This window comes from Delphinapterus leucas, chromosome 16 (assembly GCF_059928025.1).
Source record: "Delphinapterus leucas isolate spDelLeu-1000000601 "Yukka" chromosome 16, BTC_Dleu_Yukka2, whole genome shotgun sequence".
Taxonomy (NCBI): domain Eukaryota; kingdom Metazoa; phylum Chordata; class Mammalia; order Artiodactyla; family Monodontidae; genus Delphinapterus; species Delphinapterus leucas.
The window spans coordinates 79,381,733-79,402,425 of NC_143144.1; the positions used below are offsets into that span (position 1 = coordinate 79,381,733).

Sequence of the window (20,693 nt, forward strand, 5' to 3'; positions counted from 1 at the left end):
GAGACCCTGAACCTCTCCTTCCCTGAGCAGACGCAAGATGCTCAGCAGCAAAGGTGCCTGGGGCTCCTTTCTAGGGGATCAGATGCCAGCAAGGGGTCAGAGGTTAATGGGCATAAGAACACTACCACTGGTAGAACAGCCATCTTTCATTGAGGACTTACGTGAACAGGCAACGAGGCAAATGCCTTTAACAATGATCCAATCTCACCCTTACGACTGTGAGATGGGCATTATTATCAGGCCCATTTTACAGATGAGGAAATAGAGATGTAGGTGACTTGCTTAAAGGCTCAGAGCATGAGTGACAGAGCTGGAATCCTCCCATGTGACCCCCACGTGGGTCTCTTCTCAGAGCAAAGCCGAGTGGAGCCTGCCAGGGGACACCCAGGTGGGAAAGACAATGTGTGCCTCACCAGGGAGGTGAAAATCCTGGTGGTCAGCCCTGGCCCTCTGGTGGCTTCTCTGTCACCGAGGCACCAGCCACCTCAATCCTGCTCCCCTGGGCACCAAAGACCAAGACTTTCCCTTCAGTGGGGCTCTCCCAGACATGAGGGAAAGCTGTGCGAGACAAGATGGGAAAGGCACCGTGGCCGAGTGTGAGCCTGGAACACAGGCAGAGGAACTCGGACTCTGCCCTGTTTCCTGGGGAAGGGAGGGAGGTGTCATTAGGGCTGTGCCCGCGACAGCTGGGAGAGATGGAGCAGGAGATGGCACAGCGGGGGTCCAGGTGTGGAGACGCAGCCTGAACGGGGGAGAGTAGGTGGGGATGGGAGGAGAGAATGGAGACCCGGCCATCGCAGGGGAGTGGCAGGTCCTGAGGCTGAGGGACAGACAAGTGGCAGTCCCCTCTCCGAGGGCCTCACACAGACCTCTCTACCCCTTCAGCCCTTTCCAGGTTGGTTTCCTAAACACCATGGATATGAACTCACTTTCCAAAACCACTCTGCCCAGTTCAAATTGCCTGCTGAGGTGGCAACATTCCACCAGGGCATCCTCCAGCAGGGTGACCGGCTACCACGCACAAAAGTAGCACGAAGGGCCGACATCAATAACGTGCTGGAGTCCAGAATCGGCCCCGAAGAGCGAGGGCTCAGGGGCGAGGACCGCAGCGAGGAACCCCCTCCAGAGGACCCAGCCAGGAGCAGGAGAGGGCCTGTCCTGTGAGCTGCAGGGGCTGGGGCAGGGCGGCAGCTATGGCCCAGCCGTCCCCTCAGGGCACACACACGGCTTCGCTTTGTAAAACGGGGCTTATATCTTGAGAAAATTACACAAGTCATCATCTAATACGCGGGCTGTGACAGTAAAAAATTCAGCCTCCTTTCTGGGACTCAGACTGCCAGACTCAGTCCCCTCCAGGTTTCATAGCAAGTCTCTTAGGTAAGAATGTGCCAGGTGGAGCCTTACTGGGAAATGATCCGGGTATCCAAAGGCCTCACACATTCTCAGCCATGTGTGGGAGAAACAGAAAAGCCACCGCCAGGACTCGGCAGAGGGGCCGGGCCCAGCACACCCATGCGGAGCGTTTCCAGATGCGTCATGTGATTCTCACTAAAGGTGGGTTGATTAGCCCATTTTATTTATTTATTTATTTATTTTAATAGAAAAGACTCTGATTTTTTTTCTTTTAATTTATTTATTTTTAATTTATTTATTTTATTTATTGGGTCTTCGTTGCTGCGTGCAGGCTTTCTCTAGTTGCAGCAAATGGGGGTTACTCTTCGTTGCAATGCGTGGGCTTCTCATTGCGGTGGCTTCTCTTGTTGCGGAGCACGGGCTCTAGGCACACGGGTTTCAGTAGTTGTGGCACGTGGACTCAGTAGTAGTGGCTTGCGGGCTCTAGAGCACAGGCTCAGTAGCTGTGGCGCACGGGCTTAGTCGCTCCACGGCATGTGGGGTCTTCCCGGACCAGGGCTCAAACCCGTGTCCCCTGCATTGGCAGGTGGATTCTTAACCACTGCGTCACCAGGGAAGCCCTCGGCCCATTTTAAAGATTAGGAAACTGAGGTCCACAGAGATCAGCAATGGGTGACGCAGAGGTAAAAATCAGATTGAGTTCCAGTTCTTTAAAGGCCTAGAAAATTATTCTCTGCTTTGGAATTGTGTTGTCCACTGCAGACAAAGCACATTGGCTTTCTCAGAGACCACCTTCTCCTGGGAAGTGTCTCCGTTCAGTTAAAATTGCAACATGAAAGCCTACACAAGCTCTCACATGGCCCAGGTAGAGGGGAGGTTGGTGTTCTGAGAAGCGCCCCTCAGAATCCCCAGCAGAGCAGACACCAGCCACGTGTCCTTCATTTGACTGGGCTCTTCCAAGAGGCTCCTCCTGTTGGCACCATGGAGGGCTTGGGACAGCCTGCCTGCTCCCTCCCCACCGGGACCAGCTCCAATGTCCCCTGTGTTTTCTCTGCTGATGAACCAACGGGAGGCCCTGCTCCACCCCCACCCCATTCGGGGCTAAACAGAAAGACAAGAGGGAATGAGCAAACGTCACCTCTGAGAGCAGGTGCCGACCTGAGGCCCTGGGGACTCTTGGGGGATGTCTACCCAGACCTGAAGAGGGAGGGGCAGTGCCTGGCACGTGGTAGACAAAAACGTGTTATTGATGAGAAAAATGCCAGACAGTGGGAAAGAAAGCCATTCTCAGGTTCCACGTGAGGTGAGTGCCAAGAAGTCTGAAGGAGTGATTCTGAGTGCAGCAAACAAGATTAATTCGTAAGATAATTCCTAAAACAGAACTGTGCCTTCCAGGACAACAAGGGCTTCATCGTAAACTCAGAGACGACCAGGACTTGGAGAGACCTGGATGACCACCTGACCGCCTTCCCCGTCCCCAACTTTTGTGGAGAGGCTGTTAGGAGCCTCTGATCACTCCACAGGTGGGTCCACACTTCCAGGTGAGGACGGGAAGGGCTGGCTAAGCCGCAGCTTTGGGTGGGAGAGTGCAGCCGAGATGGGGCTGCTTAATTGCTCCTGCAGAGGAAGGAAAGCATCGGTGCGAATGAACTAAGATTGTCCCAGAAGATAGCAGAGGTATGCTTCAAGCGCACACTCAGCCTATTATAACCTGCTGATACCAGGTGCAGAGGCTACAGTGATAGTTTAAAAAATAATAATTTCCCAGACTGATCACCGTATTCGCAAAACCTAGCCAGCTGTCCGAGGCACTGTTCCAATGGAGGAAGGAAAAGTCCTACAGGATGTAGGACAATTTTACCCCCTAAGAAACACGCAGGAAATGAAAGAGTCTGAACATTGGCTCTGGCCAAGGTGGGACGGGACTCCAGGGCCCGGCAAATGAGAGCATGGCCTCAGGGGCAGAAGACCTGGGGCTGACGTGGGCTGCCAGGCACTAAGCCTCCATTTCTTCACCTACAGGACTGGGGCAACAGTGCTGCCTTAAACATCGCTTGACTGTGAAGATTAAATTAGATGAGGCATATAAAAGTGTGCTTTGCAAATTGTAAAGTACCTACGAATAAATGTATAAGACCTTTAAAATAAGAAATGTATCTCTACCCACTCTTAAGGCACCAACTCTCTCAGAGATAACAATGAAAACTGAAACAAAATACAACACACCAGAAGCACGGCAAAAACACAGACTTTATGTCCTACCAGAATCCAAGGACCTGAATTTAGTTCGCAGTCTCAGCTTGCCATCTGTGTGACCTTGGGCAAGTCATTTTCCTCATTTATAAAACAAGGAAGAAGGAACTGGAAAACCTCCAGGGTCCCTCCTAAGCCAAAAGTTTTATGAATCTGTACTCTGTGCTACCTGCATAAGCTTCTGGGGAAAATGCATCAAGTAGAATTTCCTATGAAATCACCATGAGCTAAGTAAAATTGCTTTACACATTTGCTTTGCAATTTCTTTTCTCCTTCTATCCCATATCTATCTGCTGGAGTATTGTCTATCATACACCTAGAGTAGCAAAACGATATAATTAATAAGGTTAAATTAATAGATAGATGCTGACTTTTGTGCCTCACAAGGAGAGAATATACCTTTTTCTCAAACGTATATTGATGGAGCATTTGCAAAAACTTATACTTACTTGTCCAAAAAGATAACTCCTCTAAATTACAAAGAGCAGAAATTGTACAAGCCATTCTCCAAACCACAAAATCCAACAAAAGCTAGACTGGAACGCTGGAATCCTGAAAACCAAAAGTAGGTAGATAGATAGATAGATAGATAGACAGACAGCCCATCTGAAAACTAAAATAGTCTTCCTTTTGTGTTCAGAAAATGAATTATAAATACAACAGAAAATTAGAACATGACTTGTCAAAACTTATACCATCAAGGCTGTGTTTGGAGATAAATTCATAATATAAAGATGCCTTCATTATTAAAATAAAACAACACAGTTTCCACTTCTGGGATGACTGAGAGAGTAACTCCATGGAACCAGCAAAGCTGGCAAAAACTATTTAAAAAAAAAAAAGAACAACCATTTAAAGTCTCTGGGAACTGTCCTAAGGGCATATGACAAACAAAGAAACATCTACTCAACAAAATCTACTAAAACTCAGTAAGAACAGCAAGAGTTTGTGGCATTTCAGCCACGAGCTGCTCTCTCCCTCCACGTGGGTGTGGCCAAGAAGTCGGGGCTCCCTCACCCTTCAAATCCGAATAAAGGCTTACATATCTCACCAGGAGGGACAGGCCACCAGCATTTCTCATTCCCCCCAACTCCAAGTCGAGAAGGCTAAATTCCTGGTGAGTGTGACTGAGAGGTCAGGACAACCTTCCTCCCGGCCACTGTCACGGGACAGAGGCTGTACCTCAGGCCGGGCAGGCCCAGAGGACTGGGCCCCCAACCGCCGGACCACAGCTTGCTCATGGGGCACAGTTTCCAAGAAGAGGGAAGCTGAGGAGGCCAGGGGCACCCAGAACTAGAGCTCAGAGGGTTTGCACAGGGGAGATTCAATCCATGAGAAAAGAAAGCTCTCTGAAGTGCTCCCAAAGGAAATGACTTTATTTAAAACAGAATGTGAGGAAGTTCATTCCTAAGGGCACTCTTGAAAACAACAGCCTCTCTTAATTAAGAACAATAAGCCAAACCCAAGGTAGATAGTTCACCAGAGAGAACGGGGAAAGAGACAGCCCATGCTACTCTCTCACCTCGTCCCAGCTTCCCCTTCCCCACCCTCCCTTTCCTCAAGTCCATTCTCTACGTCTGCGTCTTTATTCCTGTCCTGCCCCTAGGTTCATCCGAACCTTTATGTGTGTGTGTGTGTGTGTGTGTGTGTGTGTGTGTGTTAGCATACGGTATTTGTTTTTCTCTTCCTGACTTACTTCACTCTGGATGACAGACTCTAGGTCCATCCACCTCACTACAAATAACTCAATTTCGTTTCTTTTTGCGGCTGAGTAATATTCCATTGTATACATGTAAGGCTCTAAAATTGATTGTGGTGGTGGAATCACAATTCGGGGATATACTAAAAACCATTGAGCTGTGCACTTTATTTTTTTATTTTTAAAAACATTTTATTGGCCTATAGTCGACTTACAATGTTGCGTTCGTTTCAGATGTGCAGCAAAGTGATTCAATTATACATATACATATATTCGTTCTTTTTCAGATTCTTTTCCCATTTAGGCTAATACAGAGTACTGAGTAGAGCTCCCTGTGTTAGAGCTGTGCACTTTAAATGGATGAACTATATGATAGGTGAATTGCATCTCAACAAAATTGTTAATAAAAAAGGAATACAAAAAGTGAAGGACCTCCATATTCATCGCAGTATTATTTCAAAGAATCCAGTCTTAAGAAAGAAAATAATGCAATAAAAACAAAACTAAATGACTTGGACAATTGAAAAGATGATGGAATTAATTTTAAAAATTAATTTTTGGACATCTTGCCACTCCTGTTTCTCTTTAAAACAGTCCGGATTTCTACGAAATGGTTTCAAGTGCTCCCTGAAAAACCCTCATTTCTAAAGACCTTCTCTTATTTGACTCTAACTTTGAATGGAAAAGAATTTCCACTGGATGCTCCCAGGAGAGCAACTGTTCCCTCAGAGACCTGCTGTATCTTCTTCCTCTGAGTAATTCCCTATCAAGTGCCCCACAGGTGGGGCTGCCCATCCTGGGTTTTGCAGCTCCACCATCAATATGGGCCACACCCAGATGTGATACAAGTGCAGCTTCCCAGACAGCCTGGGAGAAGCCAGTACTCAGCTCCAAAGGCTTCTGGTCAGATCCCAGCCCTGGGAAAGAACCTCATTTTCCCAAAGATCCTTTGGACTACGTCACCACCCATCACAGTGTGATCAGAGGGATGTGAAACTACCTGCCTGAAGAAGAAATTGTCTCATTCAGGAACCTCAGGTCCATTAGATTCTGTCACTTACTAGGCAGGTCATTTGGCCTCTCTGACCCTCAGTCTCCTCATCTGTGCAATGGGTGTACTATTGTAAGGATTAAGTAAAATAGTGTATGTGAGGGTGCTTGGGACCTACTTCCTTTCTTCCTCAGCTGTGGGCCAGGGGCTCACACCACTCTCCTGTCCTTTCCTTCGGCTGCCTTTGCTCCTGTTGGGGAGGAAGAAATTTTTCTCTACCCTTCTAGGTTATTCTGGCAGGTCTAAGAAATAAATTGACATGAGAAAGTTTAATAGGAGAAAATCAAACAAAAGTTTAATAACGTATATACATGGGAGAGACCCAGGAAAACTGAATAAGCCACCAAAATGGCAAAGTCCTGACTTTAAATGTCACCTTCAGCTAAAGAGGGCAGAGGGTGTTGGGAGTGGTGGCTTGGGACTTCGAAGGGGAGAAAGGCAATTCACCTGCAGATGGAAAAGCTCATGTTTAGTAAATAAATGTTTGCTGGGGCCCTGCAGAGACAATGGGACACAGAGTAGACTCTGATCTCTAAAAGTTCCCCTACCACACCTAGCTTGTATTCTCGGCAGACGTCTGGTGATAGCTCTATTCCTGTAATAGGCCCTCTATCTAAATTTTTCAGGCGATTGGGGGGTAGTTCAAAGTTTCTTCCTGAGTCTTTTGGGCCTTGATAATTTTCAGCGTGAAATAATCTACATGCCAGACACATTTTGGGGTGACAAATTTTGTTTCCTACACTCCAGACTCGATCCCATGCTTAGAGGTGGCCTGGGTTCCAAGGAGCCCCAGGGTCTCCAATTAAAGGCTGCTTAGTCTGACAAACTTAAGTTCAACCAAAGGTGAGTGACCCAGGAAGTAACAACCACATCTAATGAAATGGATAGGGACCATCGGGCCCCTGCCTCTTTTGTCTGCTGTCTGGGTTATGGAACCGAACTTAGTAGCCACAGCAGGGCTGGTGAGAGGTGATGGATGCCAGGCGCTGGATACCCTTGACTAAATCCGATACCCACTGGTGTTTATAAACCCAGCTTCTGGAGATCTTCTCTGAAAGCCAAAACTCTTGGTCGGGTTGGAGGAAAATAATCCAATGTCCAACCCAAGACACAGCAACAGTGCCATCATCACTCCGCACATGAACCTGCTTCACCCAGCAGGGCACTGGCACAGCGGACCGTTTAGCTGCCACTGCCAGTTCTCTCTGGATGAGCAGCAGAGCTCAGAGATCTTCCGAGAGCCCACCCAGAAATGTTGCCCTGGCAAAGCCCCCACTGCCTGGGGAGAATGTGGGGAGCGGGGAGGACTTGGGAGTCAAGGTGAAATCTTAGAGCAGGGGGACACTCAGGCCACATCTCCTGCTGCTGACGGCAGGTGGACATGGTGCCCTCAGACCAGGCCACCGGACAAGGTCTAAGACAGCCGCTCTCCCGGGGAGGTCCGGGTCCCATTAGAGGTGCAGCAGTCCTGCAGTTAGCCTGATTTTTCTCTCTACACAGCTGTGAAAGGACAGTTTTTCAGGCCCACAGCAAAGCCTGGCACCTCTGCAGAGCCAGGGGCAGAGAAGGGGACTCTGGTGCAAGAGTGTTGCTGGGGAGGCTGAGGTCTCAGCAGGATGGGAGATCTTCAGCCTTCTGATGCCTCTGATGCTCTGCTCAGCAGCCTGGTCACTGGGGGCTCTTCCCTCCTCTGACTCTGTCATGAATTGAATCATGTCCCCCCAAAAGATATGGTGGAGTCCCAACCCTTGGTACCTGTGGAGGTGACCTTATTTGGAAATAGGGTCTTTGCAGATGGTCCTAGTGAAGTTAAGATGAGCACCGGGGTAGGCCCTTCATCCAATATGATTGGCGTCCTTATAAGAGGATCAGATTGAACACAGAGACACACAGGGAGAATGCCACGTGACGATGGAGATTGAAGCTGCAGGGAGAAGGCAAGGAAGGAGGATCCTACCCAGAGTCTCGAGGCAGTACAGCCCTGCTGAATCCTAGCCTCTAGGACTCAACACAACTCTGTCACTGGGCTCCAGCATGAACCGCCAAGTCAAGAGACTTCTAGTTATTTCTACTTTTTCAACAGCAGGGAGAAAACAACTTGGATCTGAAAAGCAGAGGGAGAATTAAGAAACTAAGAGACCGGATTTCTGTTGTCTTAAGCCACCCAGCCCACAGGGCTTTGCTGCAGCTAACACGGGCCCCAAATTCTGAAGCCTAATCCCACCCACCACTTCTATCCACCTCCCATGGGGACACAGAGACGGTGGGGGGGTCTGAGAATCCGCGCTGGAGAAGGAAGTCAGCTGGGGGTGAGGGAGGTGGTCCAGGGGTGCGCAGGACAGGAGAGGAGAGGGTGGGCACGATGGAGAAAGACAAGGGGGTGCTCTCTCCTGGCAGAGCGGGGCCCCAGAGAGTGGAATCAGATAAACAGAGGAAGCCTCAGATCCTTTCCAGCTGTGGACTCCGAAATGGCTCTAGGATAGAATCGTCTCCCCTCTGCTTTTTTGAAACCCTGGAGTTCCTGCCAACAGAACAAAAAGAAAGCCCCAAACACACCTATTTCCTATCTCAACATATATTTGATAACCCCAGTGTCCTGCCTTTCCCCAGACTATAAATGACTGCCTCCCCCCAACCCCCAGCCAAGCTCACTCTGGGTTCAACACGACTCTCTCACTGCATCCAGCCTGAACCTCCAAGCCAGGAGAATTCCAGTTACTTCTACTTTTCCAGCAATGGGAGGGGAAAAAACAACTTGGATCTGAAGAGCAGAGGGAGAATTAAGAAAGTGCCTCAGCTCCAGGCATTTTTTTTCAACCGCTAACTGGGCAATGAATAATTTATAGCCAAGAATGTTTGTAGGGGGATAAAACTGTTGACAAGTCAAGAAAAACCTCTTAGCAGCCTAACGGAGCAATCCATCTTCAAGAAGCACGTTTCAAATGCATAGCGTGTGAAGATGCTGGTTGAGGTTGTTTCCTTTCTCCTCTTTTTTTTTTCCTTTTTTTATCTATATGGAAATCGGTGGGTGCTGAAATATATTTCACTTCAGCATGAACTGGGGCTGAATGATATCTCAGGCAAGAATTAAATCATCGCTTCATACTGCAAGAAATAAACACCAAGCCAGGCAGAGACCCTCGGCGCCCACAGGGGAGGAGAGCAGGGACTTCTGGGGAGCTGAACAGAGGCATTGGTATTCCATGCAGGACAGCATGCAAAGCCCAGGCTCAGACTCACCGGAGCAAGGGGGTGATGGATCCGGGAGTATGTTCCTCGGGGAGGGCCCCAAGCAAAGTGGTGGTGATTACACAGCTGAGACCTCTTCGTCTTTGAAGAGCCGGCATCCTCCCCAAGTCCTCCTAGATCTGGGCATCAGGAGGGCACTGTGAGGACTTCGTGACATCGGTGGTTGGACCGAAGACAGTACGCCAAGAATCCTGACAGCTACAGGGTCAGTCTTGTATCAAGCACCTACCATGTTCCAGGGCCAAGCTCCCTTCTGGAGATCCTGTTGCTCAGTCCTCATGTTGGCTCTCTGGTTGGTGCTAACTGGGCAGTTGGATCACTGCATGGCCCCCCCTCTGCTCCAGCAGGGCAACTTGGGAGCCAGAGCTCCCGGAGGACTTGTAACATTGCTAAACATCACACAGGTACAGGAGGATAGAACCTGGCCTTGAACCTATGTCTCACCCACATACTTATTCATCTCCTATGGTCTTATGGAGGCTGACTTGGTTTTCCAGAAATCGGCAGGTATTAGGATGCCCCCCCCATATTCTCAGCCCCTCAGTGCTCCCCCTACCTGCTTTGGGCCCCTGACTGACCAAGGTTCGAGTGGTTCAGTAGGCTGAGACCCAAGTCTAGACCACAGCCAAGCAGCTCCCCTAGGGACAGGACAGGTGAGGTTGGCACCATTCCTCGTAAATGTATTAATAATCTATTGCTGTGTAACAAATGACCCCACGCTCAGCAGCTCTAAAACAACAAGCATTTTCTACCTCATGGTTTCTGTGCACTTGGATCCCAGGGGCAGCTTGTCTGAGTCCTCTTGTTCAGGGCCTCTCACAGGGCTGGATCCGAGGCGTCTGCTGGGGCTGCAGTCATTTCAAGGTTCAACTGTCAGCTCACCGACACGGCTGCTGCCAAGGTTCCATTTATCACAAGGTGTTGGATTCATGGCCTCAGTTCCTCACTGGCTGTTGGCTGGAGACATCTCTCAGTTCTTGGCTATGTGGACCCCTCCATAGGACAGCTCACAACATGGCAGCTGGCTTCCCTCAGAACCAGCAAAAGAGCAAGTGTCACCCATAATGGAAGCCAGAGACTTTTGTAACGTAATCTCCAAGTGACACCCCATCAGATGTGCCTTATTCTTTCATTAGAAGCAAGTCACCATGTCCAGTCCACACTAAAGCAGAGGGCATTACATGATGGCATGAATGACCGGGAGGCTGGGATCGTTGGCAGCCGTCTTGGAAGCTGCCTACCACAATAACCAGCTGTATTTGTTATCTAGTGCCGCATAACAAATCAGCCCAAAGCTTCATGGGTTAAAACAGCAGTAATTATTTATCACCTCTCACAGGCTCTGTGGTCAGGAATTCAGGAGCAGCTTGGCTGGACAGTCCTGTCTAGAGGTCTCTCATAGGACTGCAGGCAGATGTCAGCCAGGGCTACAGTCTTCTAAAGGCATGGCTGGGGCTGGAAGGTCCACTTCCAAGCGGCCCACTCACATGGCTGGCAAGTTGATGCTGCCTGCTGGTGGGAGTCCTCAGTTCCTTAGCACATGGGCCTCCCCACAGGGCTGCCTGAACGTCCTCACAGCATGGTGGCTGCCTTCCCAGGGCCTGCAATCCAAGAGATCAAGGCAGAAGCTACAGTGCTTTTATGACCCAGCCTCAGTGTTCAGTCACACACAATCACTTCAGCAGTGTTCTAGTGGTCACACAGGTCAGCCCTGTTCAATGACAAAATGGCCACGCAAAGGCTTGAATACCTGGAGACGAGGATCACTGGAGGCCATCTCATAAGTCAACTACCACATCAACAGGGCAAGCGCACCACAGGGTGGAATCATAGTGCTGCAGCCAGGCTGAAAAGGGTACTGAACCCAAAGCCCAGGCATATCATACTCTCTGTAGTTTTCCTGAATGTGACTGGCTCTCTTGGGCCCACGTCTTTGTGATCTTCCCTCTACTTGTCATTCTTTCTCCCACAGCGAGCTCCTACTTAACCTACAAAGCCTAATTCAAATGTTACCTCCTCCATGAAGTCTTCTCTATTCCTCACATTACTCCCCTGACCTACCCCACCCACAGCATGGCTGTCTCCCCCTCTGTGGGTCCCTATGCAGCTTTTTAAATGCCTTTATTGTCAGCCCATATCTCAGCATCTGTCTGCTTACCCCATGTGCCTGGGATTCCAGGAACCACATACCTTCACCTGTGGATCCTGAGCAACTGGCCAGCCCACCCACAGTGGGCACTCAGTCACTGTAAGATGGAGCCAATTAAATGACTTGCCACAGCTGCAGCTGGTCAGCTCCAGAGCTACGCTGAGGCCAGAGGCAGGTCTCCTGCCTCCTCGGCCCTTTCCCACAGATAGTGGTGGGGCGCTTTAAACACATGTCCTGGGGTGAGCACCACCCTGGAGCCCGCCCTCCCCCAGGGCCCCTGGTGGGGACCACCCTGGGCTGCCATCCCAGCTCCAGGAAGTGGACACTCCACCCTATTGGCTCTTCATCCAGAGCCAGTACACGCCACCTGATCCCCACCTGCCTCACTCCCTCCTGCGGGGTCCATGGTAAACCTTGCCCCCAATGCTCCACCAAAGCTTAGCACAGGCTCTGACCCAGTGGAAGGTCCTCACGGGGTGGGGGCAGAGGGCAGGCAAGGAGTCCAAGACGGGGCTGAACGTGATCGATGAGCAAGTTTCAAACCAGAGGCCTTCCTGCTGCCCTGTGGGAAGAACTGCCTTCCTGCTTCCGGGAGGATTCGACCTATTAAATGCACAGATGCTCAGAGAGGTGCACTGCACCTAGAGACGCGTTGGTCACCTGAGCAGCTTTGTAACCAGGCCAGGGCAGTAGGCTTCCTCCCCTTCTTCACCTGATGGAGAGGAAGACTTTCAGCTCAACAACACAGCACGGTTAGCCTGGAGGACCCATCCATGTGGGCTTGTCTGGAGGGTGCTCCCCCCAAAGAACAAGGGTGTCCCGGCCTGGGACACAGAGTAGCCCAAGGGGGAGGCAAGACAGAGCCAGAAGGGTGCGGAGAAAAGGGAACACTCTTGCACTGCTGGTGGGAATGTGAATTGGTACAACCACTATGGAGAACAGTATGGAGGTTCCTTAAAAAACTACAAATAGAACTACCATACGACCCAGCAATCCCACTACTGGGCATACACCCTGAGAAAACCATAATTCAAGAAGAGTCATGTACCAAAATGTTCATTGCAGCTCTATTTACAATAGCCAGGACATGGAGGCAACCTAAATGTCCATCAACGATGAATGGATAAAGAAGATGTGGCACATATATACAATGGAATATTACTCAGCCATAAAAAGAAACGAAATTGAGTTATTTGTAGTGAGGTGGATGGACCTAGAGTCTGTCATACAGAGTGAAGTAAGTCAGAAAGAGAAAGACAAATACCGTATGCTAACACATATATATGGAATCTAAGAAAAAAAAATGTCATGAAGAACCCAGGAGTAAGATGGGAATAAAGACACAGACCTACTAGAGAATGGACTTGAGGATATGGGGAGGGGGAAGGGTAAGCTGTGACAAAGCGAGAGAGTGGCATGGACATATACACACTACCAAACGTAAAATAGATAGCTAGTGGGAAGCAGCCGCATAGCCCAGGGAGATCAGCCCGGTGCTTTGTGACCACCTAGAGGGGTGGGATAGGGAGGGTGGGAGGGAGGGAGACGGGGTAGGGATATGGGAATATATGTGTGTGTGTGACTGATTCACTTTGTTATGAAGCAGAAACTAACACACCATTGTAAAGCAATTATACTCCAATAAAGATGTAAAAAAAAAAAGAGCCAGAACAGGGTCGGGGAGGAGCTGGGGGGCAGAAAGGAAAAGAGGGCTGGGGCTGGACCAAAAGGACCCCCAAAGGCAGCCCCCTCTAGAGTCAGCAAGCAACCCTTGGGCTCAAGTGTTTTTCCATCACTGGCCCCTTCATGGAGTCTTTCTGCCTGTGCTCCAGCTCTCCAGAAGACACCTGGCAGGGTGATGTGATTTGGGGCCCCCAGAGGTTTGGGATTCTGTAGATCTGGGGGAATGGCATTTTGTTTTAATATCTCACTACTCACTGATATAAACCAGGTTTAAAAGCCCCTACTCTGAAGGCAAAGCCACTAACCCCAATTTTCTGATACAATCCCCATTTCATAGAACTTAGCAATGAAGGTAATTTATACAAAAATGGAAATCATTCTGTTTTTCTACCTATTAAGTCCTTGATGCAAATTAATTTACATATTTAAAAATCTGTTGACGAATCTGGCGATCCAGTTTGAGGTCTTGCAATGTTCCGCCACTTTACGCCAAGGGTTTCTTGGTTGTTAAAAAAGAAGATGGGGAAGGTCAGCTTCAGAAGGATTTCCAGAATGAACTCTTATAATGGCTTCTTTCAAATGGATTTACACTGATCCCACTCATTCATTTCCTCTCATTTCACTTCATGTATAATGGCTTCAGAGTCTACAGAACAAGCTAGAGAATTAGGCCTGAATATTTGATCTCCCTGGACTGAAGGGCCACGTCTGGAGTCCGTGCTGGTCTTGGTCATGTTTCCAGATCTATTACAGTCCCCTCTTCTAGACCAGCCTCTGTGTGACAGCAATGGTGGGTCTAGGCTTCCTTGCAGTTACGCATCTCTCGTTTGGACCAGTGCCTGGCACACAGGAGGTACCCAAGAGTATGTCCCCTCGTGACCTCTGTCAGGGCTCCCTGGATGCCAGCTGCCCATCTACCGTGTGACAGGGCAATGCCTCACCCCTGACAACACGTGAAGCCCTCAGAGAAAGACGCCAGTCACAGTCCTCCCCAGACGGTGAGCCCTGGGAGCTGGCTTGTGTCCCCTCTGTGCAGCACCCCCTGCCCCTGAGGCCCACCTCAGGGGGCTTCAGAGGTGGCTCAGAGCACAAACACCCCACACCATCATTCCCTCCAAATCCCCAGGTGACAGATACCGCCCAGATGGCAAACGTTGTGCAGCCAAAGACGTCATGACCAACTACGTATCGTTTCTCAAGGTGACCCCTGGGAGGAGCGCTCCATCCCTGCCAAGGGCCTCTGGACCACAGGCCTCCCCCATGGGTCGGGGGCCATCAGATTCTGCAGGGGGCTCATCTTCACGGTCATGGCCTAGGGCTGTCCTTGAAAGGTCCAGAAAGGAAAGGGCAACCTTGGCAAAAGGGAAAAGCAGGGCAGATCCTCGCTGAAGGCATGTCCTTGACCCTCATCTGACCTTCATCCAAGCAGCCGACCTCACCGCACAGTCTAAGAGAAACCAGAACCTCAGTCGGTCCTGCTGGCCTTGCAGACATTGACCGTGGACCACCCAGCCACACACCTCTGTCCCATCCCAGGAGGGGTCCAGCCTGTCTGCCTGCCTGTGTCTGTGCCAGAAGTCTCCAAGCCCCTCCAACTGGACCCTTTGCTTCTTAAGATACACTCCGTGTAAGAAGCTTCTACTTTACTGAAGAACATTTGCCATGGTCAGGGGTGCCAGTCACAGAGAGCGCGTGGCACAGACCCAAGGATGGGCGCCGCCGTCTTACCTCCAGCAGCCGCCAGGGGCCGCACATCCCCCCAACCCCCCAGCGCCTCCCCCGTTTAATGTTCTCCCGGGAGTTCATCAAACGAAAACCCTGGTTCTGAGGTGGAAAAGCCTCTTAGGAGGCTAATAGCGAGTGGATAGAGCAATAAATGTAATGATTTAATTCCTCAAGGATGGCTAAACAGGCTGCTGTTTACCAAAGTCTTAGTGGGTAATTACTAACGGATAATTACGAAAAGCTGCCGGATTACAGCTGCCCCAGAAAGGACCACAGCCCCAATCCGGTCAAGTCGCTTTCTGGGAAGGACCCAGGCAAGAATCTCCACTGCCCTCTCTTCTCGCTCCTTCCCTGGCTCTGCCATCACTGGGAAGCTCCCCTGGGTGATTATCTCCCCAGAGATACACACGATGCCTTTAACCCGGCTCCTCAAGCAGCCTGTTTCCCTTTCCCTCTCTGGTTAGAAGACAGAGGACAGTGGTACATTTGCTCTAGGAGCACAGCTCTGGGACAAGCTTTGATGGAGGGGCTCAGGGGGTCCCCTGCGGCTCAAGCCCTCCCTGGCTGTCTGGGAAGGTGGAGGGCACGCTGAGGTTGGCCCTTAGGGACCACTGGCCACCTGACCCAGAAGTTGGTCCCAGAGCCCAAGAAAAGAAAGGAAGAAAGTGTGTAACCCATATACAGAGTGGGCCTCCTGGGGCCTCCCCTGCTCTCACCCCCAGAGGTCACTACGTCTCCCATCCTGTGCTCCTTCCCCAACTCCAAACACACCTCCACCATCCCTCCAAACCCCCTCAGCCACAGGCGCTCCCAGCCCCAGCAGGACAACAGCCCACAAATTATGTCATGACCAGCTATGGTTCCTCGAGCTCGTCCCTGGGAGGAGCTCCCCAGCCTTACCAAGGGTGTTCGGACCAGAGGCCTCACCTGCCTGTCCCTCGGGTCACAGGGCCCATCAGATTCTGCAACGCACTCATGTTCACGGTCATTCTTGGGGCTGTCCAGGGAAAGAAGATGTTCTCTATTGTCATGATCATTGGTCATGGTCACCTTCAAGGTCATGGTTTGGGGTTTTTCCTGGCCTGGGACTAGGTCCTACCTGCAAGTAAAGATATTCTCTGTGGTCATGGCCATTGGTCATGGTCATCTTCAAGGTCATGGCTAGAGGCTGTTCTTGTCCTGGGTGAAGATGTTCTTTATGGTTATCCAGTCCAGGCCAACAGCTCCATTCTTGCATGTCCTGTAATACCCATTCAAGTGGTCCTTCAGCTGCAGGAGCAGGGAGCTCCCTATGCCCAAGTCCACCCATCCTGTGGCAGGCAGTTTCAGGAGGAGGTTTCCCCTACACCAGGCCAAAAGTGGACCCTTGACCTTTGGAGCTAATCCAACAGCCTCAGGGAGCTCAGAACAGTCTTTGCTTTTTCTCTAACAAGACTTCAAACATCAGAGATGCTTCTTCTGTCCCACACAAAGTCTCCTTCATTCCAGGCAGAATGTATGACGCTTTGGCCATTTCTCCAATGCCAGGGGTCCAGGTGCCCTTGCCACCAGGGTCACACTCCATGAACAGACACCATCTTGCTCTGTCCTTCTGTGGCGTGGTGCCCAAGATGAGCTGATGGGATCCAACGTGGCCCAGCCACGCACAGAGCTGCGGGAGCACCCCTCCCCCCACCCAGGCCCTGCCCAGCTGGCTCCTCCCCCCACGGGCTTCTGTCCTGCTTATGACAATGAGGGCGCTGGCTCTCCCAGGGAGCGTTTCAGATGCCGGGGACTGAAGCCTACTCAAATCAGCTCACAAAAAGTGGACTTTAGCTAGAAGTCTGAAAATATGTCAAGGAACTGAGGGCAGAAAGTGCAGGTATGGAAAATGGTGACCCGATGCTGGCTGGGACAACTCAATGGCCTTCTCCAGCCCCGCCCCAGCCCGGCCCGGGGCCGCACGGTTTCTCCCCGCTCCTCTCCGATCATCGGACTCTTCATTCTTCCCTCTCCTCCAGAGCCCTTTTCTCTGCACCTGCTCAAACCCTCAAACATGGCCGCCCGAGCTCCAGGGCTACCATCCAACTGATGAATGTCTCCGGTCCCAGTCCAGAATTCTGGGGGGCAACGAAGATGATGAGCTCATCTTGCCGAAAGACTGGATCTCCTTGGATCAAGTCTCCTTTCTGGTCCAATCAGCTGTGGCCCAGGAGGGGTGAGTGCCAGTGTTCAAACATGGGGCTTGCCCGGGGGGTGCCCTGGGGGAGGGTGTGGGTGAGCAGAGCTGCCCCTCCCCCCAGGAATGAGCTATCTATGCTGCTGTACCAGTCCTTCCACGTCTCCAGCCCCCACCCTGTACTCACAACAGGACCTGATACAGGGCTCGTCCCCTTTTTCCTGAATCTTTTCCTTTTCTAAGATTGTCCGTCTCGTCAGCCAGTGGGGTCATTTTCTAATCCTAATTCTGGCTTCTAATATAGATGCTGTCCATCCTCATGCCATTCAAAATCTGACGCCTATGTCTCGTGGGTCCCCATCTGAGCTGCTAACCACCGGCCTAACCCAAGCTGGATGGGTATTGCTGGAGCAACCTTGGGTTCTGGCCTAGGGCTCTGGTGGCTGGAATCCAACCAACTGGATTGTGGGCAAAGTTCCTGTCTCTGCTGTCCCCACCCTGGCCTCGTCCCTCCTGCCACAAGCCTGCCCTCTGATAATCACACTGCCCCATACCCCTGACTGAGTCCCAGCCCCAGCCCGTCAGGGGTCCCCGGGGGGCAGCTCCGATCCCAGCCCGTAGCTGGAGGCCCCAGCCCCACCCATCCCGAAGACCTGGAGGCCTCAGAGCCTCTCTGTGGGATCCTACTGGATGGCAGAATGAGCACACATTTCCACTTGAAGTGTTTTGACACAGAGCACTGCGAGCCGGCAGCCTGGGCTCCTCCATTCAGAAGGCGGCCCTGCGTGACAGGCTGAAAATGAGGAGAACTTCAGCGCTAGGGACCCCTCATCCAGGTGCTGAGCAGTCACAGGGACATGCGGAGAATTCACCAGACTCTGAGGACACGCTTCTCTGCAACTCACCTTCCCAAAGGCGGGGAACACCTCACAGATGCACATCCCAGATACACCAAACAGGCAGAAAGACCCTCCCGCTAACCTGGGCAGCCCCCAGATTTTAAGAGCCATCTCAGCAGGCTTGGTGGGGCTCGTTTTCAGGATTTCCATTCACATTTTCATGACCACGTGAAAAAAAAATTGCATTACTAATTCAGTTTCTACGGAAAAAAAATTCCAACTTGCTTTTCTAACTTAAGGTTTTTCAGGAAGCCAGATAAGACTTCCTGAATCTGGAGGCAGTGGGTAAGTCATTACTCAGACCATGCTTAGGAAGGTTCTGGTGGTACAGCCGGCTTCCTGCTCCGGAAGAGGGATAGTGGGGATCCAGGCCCCTCTGACCACATTTTCCAAAACTGGCCCTTTTACAGCTCTTTCTTCCAAGCTAGTACGCTGTGATGATGGCCAGCAGGGGAAGCTGGAGGGAAGCAAGAGCGCGGGACGGGGAGGGTCGGGCTCACTCCATTCTCCTTTCCCCCAGCCCAAAACTATCTACCTCGCCACGCCCTGGAGACAGGTGGCACATGGCAGGCACCCCTGGGTCCACTTCTGACCCTGCTGCGCCTTGGGGACAGGTGCTACTCCCACTGCCCTGGCCCCGACAATGCCCGCCCCAAGCCTGCATCATGCACGGCGGAGCACACAGCCAGGAAGGTGGGGTTACCCCCAGGGGCGAACCTCAGGCAGCGGGCGAGGAGCCAGCAGGTGGCTTGGCCCTGCATCATCTTTCCTGTGGACAGTCCGCCCCCAGCCTGCAGGTTGCAGGTCCCCGTGGAATCGGGCATCATGGCCCCAGCTGTGCCCTCCACTACCCAGGGTTAGCTTTTCCCCTTTTCTGTTCTACTCCCCGCACCCCCCTGCCCCATCCTGCTTCCGGGAATCAGCTCCCAGCAAGCTTATTGGCACCCAAATCCTCACCTCGGTCTCTCATGCCGGGAACCCAAACTAAGACACCGTCCCTCTCCCCGCCCCCAGGGGTCCACACGAGGTCTGGTGTGGAATCGACCCCTCACCCCCCATAAGTATCCGCAGGATGAACTAAGGAAGCACCTGTTTTGTGCTTGGCGACATGAAGTTCCCTCCGGGACAGTCACACCAGGAAACTGTTACATAAACTGGGTTTCCTGATGCCCTGGCCCCGCCCTGCCCATGCTCAGCTGCATCCCAGCCAAGCACAGTCGCCGTCAGCGGCCACCGTGGTGCTGTGCGCGGGCCCAGCGGGGACGCTCAAGGCCAAAGCCGGCCCTTGTCTCTGGGCCCACAGAGGTCTCGTTACCGAGGCCGCCGCCCAGACAGGCACATTCCTGCCTCGCTGGCCCACAAATGGCTCCATGCGGAATGTCGGGGCCATAATTGCTTTCTGCCCAGTGTCTGTCTCGGGTTCAGACACAACTCTCTCGGGGGGTGGCGAAGGACACGTTCACACAGGTCCACATCAGAGGCCTGGACACAGACGGGGGCAACACCCAACCCCCAGTCACCCTCCCAAATGCCTTCCAGAAGAGTCCATTGAAATGAAAGAGCAGGCCCCTCTGGGGACCAGGCAAATTGGAACACAGGAAGCAGAAAGACTGCACAGGAGAAGGGATCCTGCCCAGGGGTCCTAAGCCCAGAGTCTGCCTGCTGGCTCTGCCGGACAATTCCCCTCCCTCTCCAGGCCTCAGTCTGTCTGAGGAAGAAATGAGGGGCTTGACCTCACCTCCACCCAGAGGCTAGCCCAGCTCTGACCATTGTTCCCTGAACCATGACCCCAGAGCACCAGGTCTGGGACATGGAGGTGGATGCTCCCTGGAAAACGTGTTCATTGGTCCAGTATCCTTGGGGGGCCCTGCACACAGGAGCCCCCTCTTAGAGACTGTCGTGGCACCACTAAAGGTCCTGAGAAGGCCTGCAGCCCAGAGTCCATTAACATGTGGAACCCAGAGTTTTCCTAATTCATGTGACCACAAAAAGGCTTTTCTCCAAAGACTCCTGCTACTTCTAACATGCATATTGAGAGCTGAGGACCCAGGCGTTTGACACTGTTACCAAGGTTCTTCTGAGGATTCTGTCTCCTTGGGATGTAGGGTCAGATGAATCCGCTCTGATAACAAAGGCCCTGGCGTAGAAAGACAGATGTCTCCAGATGTGTGTCCAGAACAATAGTCTAAGGAACAAAGAAAGGAAACACCTGAAACCTTGAAGGACTTCTTGTTCCCATTTGTGATTGAGGGTGCCCAGAGGCGGGGGCAACGGGCATCTCCACCTGGCTGGCCCTCAGCCAGCAGTTCCCTTCTCCCGCCAGCCTCAGTGTGTCCAAAGGTGGAATCGGGGGCTTGGGAAGACTGCCCCAGGGGCCAGCCGAGCTCTGACAATTGCTTCCCCAACCATGACCTCTGGGGGAGAGAGACAGACGTGCTGAACCCACACATCCAGCGCGAATCTTAGCTTTCTGG

At 51.7% G+C, this 20,693-nt stretch overlaps 1 long non-coding RNA gene across 9 annotated transcripts in view; it reads right to left on the bottom strand.

The window, feature by feature from the left end:
- Positions 1 to 421: 421 nt before the first annotated feature.
- The window catches only part of LOC111172218 (uncharacterized), a 131,718-nt gene continuing 111,446 nt past the window's right edge, over positions 422 to 20,693 (bottom strand). For 6 of the 9 annotated variants that reach the window (XR_016388199.1, XR_016388198.1, XR_016388196.1 and 3 more), the window contains one exon: positions 424 to 20,404. This is a non-coding gene — a long non-coding RNA (uncharacterized LOC111172218). Of the gene's footprint in view, positions 20,405 to 20,693 lie in introns of all 9 variants that reach the window. The other 3 variants (XR_016388202.1, XR_016388197.1, XR_016388200.1) reach the window with 3 other exon arrangements.